The 5,220-nt window shown below is 41.5% G+C and overlaps 1 protein-coding gene across 1 annotated transcript in view; it reads right to left on the bottom strand.

Moving 5' to 3' along the window:
* Nucleotides 1-3,333: 3,333 nt before the first annotated feature.
* Nucleotides 3,334-5,220, bottom strand: part of RBM44 (RNA binding motif protein 44) — a 22,301-nt gene continuing 20,414 nt past the window's right edge. The window contains exon 15 of the mRNA XM_005863714.2: nucleotides 3,334-3,883. The gene's annotated coding sequence lies outside the window, so the exon portion shown is untranslated. The remainder of the gene's footprint in view (nucleotides 3,884-5,220) is intronic.

The raw sequence follows: 5,220 nt of genomic DNA, 5'->3' as shown, positions 1-5,220 counted from the left end.
AGTGCGGGCCCAGCCAGGGGAGGGCTACGCCCCAGGGGGCCTGCCGCGCGGCGGCTGCCAGTCCCTCACGGGGGATGCACTCTAGGACTCCTGGGGAGGCCGGGCCCCGATGCTGGGGGCGCTCCTGAAATGTTCCCAGAACAAATGGACAAGTTAAAAACTAGGCGGGCGACGGTGCCTGTATTGCCAAAGGCCAAGACCAGTCTTCCGCTCCCACCCCGCCCCCAAGGTGCAGTCACTGTCTCCTGTGGGGACAAGCTTGGCGCTCGGGGAGAGTCACAGTAATAAAAAAACACAGGATCAATGAGAAACTGGAGCGAATAGTGCGACCTACGGGATGAGGAACAGCATGGCACAGGGGAGGAGGGAGGCAGCAGGCGCACACAAAGGTCCTGGAATGGCTCTGCCTGGGCTGAAAGGTGGCCCACGAGGGACTTGCTAGTAAGGATGGGTCTGAGAGGCCGGGAGACTGCTAGGCCTCAGGTAAAGTTCTGACTCTGAACTTATGTAGAAAGATGACAGGATTAGACTTACCATGCGAGGTGGTCACTCTGCATCTGTGTGAACACATTTACAGAGTGAGCAGAGAGGGGCTCCCTGGGGTGACACACAGCCCTGGGAAAGCCTGGGGGAGGAGCTTTCCTGATGGAGGTCGAACAGGGAGAAGGAAATTTAGGCCTGGGCAGCTGAACTCTCAAAGCCTGTCTAAAACCCTAACCCTAACCCTAACCCTAACCCTAACCCTGGGCAGCTGAACTCTCAAAGCCTGTCTAAAACCCTAACCCTAACCCTAACCCTAACCCTAACCCTGGGCAGCTGAACTCTCAAAGCCTGTCTAAAACCCTAACCCTAACCCTAACCCTAACCCTAACCCTGGGTCTCCCCTTACAATGGTTCTTCTTGTAACAGCCTATTCCAAGACCGCTGAGCAAGTGAGTAAATTTATGCTCGAGCTAATAAACCAACCACTGCCCTTGGTGCAGTGGTTACTTCTCTGTGGCCGAAAAGGACAGAGCCTGGAGCACAGCGGTATGGAGTGAAAGAGCATTTCCTTATGCTAAATGAAAGGGAACAGAGCCACCTGCTGTCAGTTTAGAGAATAGGAGGCAGCTGACAGCCAGGTCGTCCATCCACTCCACATGCTAGGGCACTTGGAGCCAGCCAGCAGTCTATGGCCTAGGGGCCCCAAACGTCCTGAGGGAGGGTCTGCATCAGATGGTGGGGGATGGCACATGCTCTCCTGACTTTATTAGCCCCTCTTGCCACCATTGCGTGGCCTGGCCTCCCACTTTATTCAAGAGACATTTGAATCCTTACTATGTGGAAAACTGGTCAGCAGACAATGCAGGTACTGCCTTTCAGTTGGTGAAGCTAGTGGGGCAACCTCCCCAAATCTCAAGTGATAACATGCATGTCCTGATACAGGGACCACACACACACACATGCGCGTGCCCACACACCTGACTCAACTGTGGTGTCTTTTTTAAAAAAATGCGTTTTTATTGATTTGAGAGGAAGGGAGATAGAAACATCGATGACAGAATCATTGATTGGCTGCCTCCTGCAAGCCTCACACTGGGGATCAAGCCTGCAACCTGGGCATGTGCACTAACTAGAAATTGAACTGTGACATCCTGGTTCATAGGTTGACACTTAGCTATACCAGCTGAGCTGTGGTCTAAGTCTTGAGGGCTGGGAAGAGGAGGGTGCAAGCGGACTGCAGGCCAGCGCAAAGGGGCAGTGCAGGGACCATGCCATGTGAGAAGGGCACGGGTGGTTAGGGGAGGTGAGTGGGGCCCAGCCCTGGGCCAGTTCCACTGTATATCCTGTACTAGGATTCCTATACTAGAAGAGCATGCTTCTCTCTGCTCAGACTCTCCCTCCACCCACAGCCTAAACCACCCTTCCCATCCTTGGCTGAGGGCCTCTCATATCTGAGGTGGGCCTGTCCTCATCACCCATGGCACCTGGGGGCTGCTGGACTTCCATCACTCTCAGCAGGAGCCATTTGCAACATTTTCTCTTTGAAGTTCAACCACAAAGAGGCAAAGTTGGTAAGGGAAGCCCTTTGCCATTTCTCCTGTTTCTCTCACACAAACAAGACAAAGGGCATTTCTCAAGTTCATGTGCTTTGGAAGTTCACAACTCTCTTACACACACACTATGGTGCTTTCTTTCCTAATAGCGGAACACTGGCTGGAGAACTATTTAAGAAACTAACATGTTGTATTGAGCATCTCGGTTACACATATGTATCTCCTTTGACCAGAATTAATACTGGCATCAGGCAAAGTCAAATGGAAATTTTTAGTTTCTCTTTGTGTGTGTGTGTGTGTGTGTGTGTGTGTGTGTGTGTGATAGTTTTAGTTCTAAGTCTCTAGGTATTTCCAAACATAAATATCTGTAAATTCCAGTTGATATAGCTAAAGTGCTCTTTGATGTCCCAATAATACAGTCTGAGGGAAGTTCAAAACTCTCTTGGGAATGCCAAAGTGGGGGTACACACACTGTGGCAATAATGTATGTTAAAATTACCTGAAACTTCGCTAGTCCATGTAGAAAATAATGATTAGTCCATGTTTCAACTTGATTCAATGCTAACTCTGAATGTAGCCTTTTAATATAAATAACCATGTAATTTAACATGTAGGAAGAAATCTCCACAATTCTAGGATTCTATTAATTTGATATATGGCTGAAACCAATGAGACTCAAGTTTCATTTACTAGAGTTTTAAAATTATTTTTCCCCCTAAAATATGTTTTTATTGGGGTTCAGAGAGAGGAAGAGAGAGGGGGAGAGAGAAACGTCGATGTGAGAGAGATACATTGATTGGTTGCTTCCCATTGAGCCCGCAAGCTGGGCATGTGTCCTGACCAAGAATCAAACTCATGACCTTTTGATGCATGGGACGATGCTCAACCAACTGAGCCACATCAGCCAGGGCTAAAATTATTTTTTTACATTATGGAACTCAATTCCTAATAGAAATTTAGGATGGATCTGGTAATAACTAAAGACAAATTAATATATGAAACAAAACAAAAAAATCCCATTAGAAAGGAAAATTTTGAAATACCACCCATGTATATTCCACATAAACACTGGTAGGTTATTTATACTTGGAAAATGCCATCAAACTTGCAGGAAGTATTACAGGTGCAGTGGTACTGTAAACTTTGCTTTTATTAAATGTAAATACATCAAACATAAATGTTAAATGGGTAACTTTAAATCAAGTGATACCAACTAAATATTAAATGCTCTAAATATTTTAAACATTTGAAGAAAACACATACTTAAATGTCCATCTTACTATTAGTAAAACTGCAACTTTGAACAGTATGTTACTTTAAAAAAGTAAGAAATTAAAGAATTTTCTGCTATAAGACAAGACAACAACTGGACTTTGAAAATGGTTCCAATTTACACTCTAACCTAATAGGAAAGAACTTATTACTAAATGAATTACCAAATGAATGCAAGCAATATGGTGACCATTTAAATTTAAGGGCTTTAAATCTGGGTGATGAAACAGGTACATTGAGTTGAAATACTACTGCCACCATTTGTGATTATGTTGTCAACTTCAATACAAAAATTTTTAAATAAAATAAAAAAACATTTAAGTACTTTACCAAAGCATGCATGGGTTCACTCTTCCTGGTAAAAACAGCGAAAATAAATCTAAATGTTTTACAATCAAGTCATAAAAATGTACTATATGTATTAGCAGTAATTATTTTGGAAGCTTAAATATATACATATTCCAAAATCCACTTATCAAGCCTATTTAATCACATCATCTTACTATTACCACACTTTTTCTTAAGTGCTGTAGAACATTTTCTGTAGGAGGGAACTCATGCTTTCCAAGGAAATTCTATAGGTCAAGAAAAGAAGAAAGAAATCAACCATAAAATGTATTCATTATGCCAAATCCAACATCCAGACAAGTGTATAGTTAGTTATCAGTACACTCTACTACTAAACCAAACACTGTCATTAATCATATATGTGTGTGCATCTATATATAAACATATATATAGATATAAATATACTCATTTACCATTAAATTCTATACCTTGACTAAATATATCACTAAATTCTCTTACTAGATCAATAACAGAAATAGGCCAACAGATATATCTACAGAGAAATATTCAGACTCTGGATTGCCACTGTGGTAAAAATAGCAATGTGTTCTACAGAAAATTACTTAAGTTGTACCATCATCATCACCATCTCCAGAACTTTTTCACTTTCCTACACTAAAATTATTTATATAATTCTGGATATTAACCTTTATCAGATAGATAATTTATAAAAATACCCATTAAAAAATACCCCATTCTCACCCTCCCCCCCCCAACGCCTGGCAGCCACCATTCTACTTTCTATCTCTATTAATTTGACTACTCTAGGTACCTCATATAAGTGGAATAATTATTCAGAACTACTTTTTAGCTGTGAATAATGCTACTTAAGTGTACAAACATCTGAATCCCTGCTTCCTCAGTTCTTCTGGGTATGTACACAGAAGTGAAAATGCTGAGTCATAGTAATTCTATGTTTAACATGACAAACGGCCATTTCATTTTCCACAGTGGCTACACTATTTTATATTCCAACTGGCAATGCAGTTTTCAATTTCTCCAGATCCTCACCAATACTTTTTATTTTTTAAAATAATAACCAGCCTAAAGGGTATGAAGTGTTATATCACTGCAGTTTTGATTGCATTTCCCTAATGATTAGTGGCAAGTACATTTTCTTATACTTTTTGGCCATTTGCATATATTCTTTGGAGAAATATCTATTTAAATTCTTTGCCCATTTTTAATTGGGTTGTTTTTGTTGAGTCGTAGGTGTTCTTTATATAATTCTGGATATTAACCCTTATCAGATACATAATTATATTTTCTCTCAAACTGTGGGCTGCCTTTTTATGCTGATGATAGTGTTCTTTGATACAGAAAAATTATGAAGTCAAATTTATCTTTTTCTTGTCTGTTTTTATGTAAAATCCAAGAAATCATTGCCAAATTCAATGTTGTGAGGTGTTTCCTCTGTTTTCTTCTAAGAGTTTTATCTCTTTATGTTTAGGTCTTGACCCATTTTGAGTTAGTATGTGAAGACCCAACATCCTTTTTTTTTTTGCCCTATCCCAGCTGTGCCTGCCCTCGCCACTCTGGGTGACTAAGCCCTGGCTGGGGGCGG

Source organism: Myotis brandtii, unplaced genomic scaffold, assembly GCF_000412655.1.
Source record: "Myotis brandtii unplaced genomic scaffold, ASM41265v1 scaffold180, whole genome shotgun sequence".
Taxonomy (NCBI): domain Eukaryota; kingdom Metazoa; phylum Chordata; class Mammalia; order Chiroptera; family Vespertilionidae; genus Myotis; species Myotis brandtii.
This window is presented reverse-complemented; position numbering and strand designations above follow the sequence as displayed.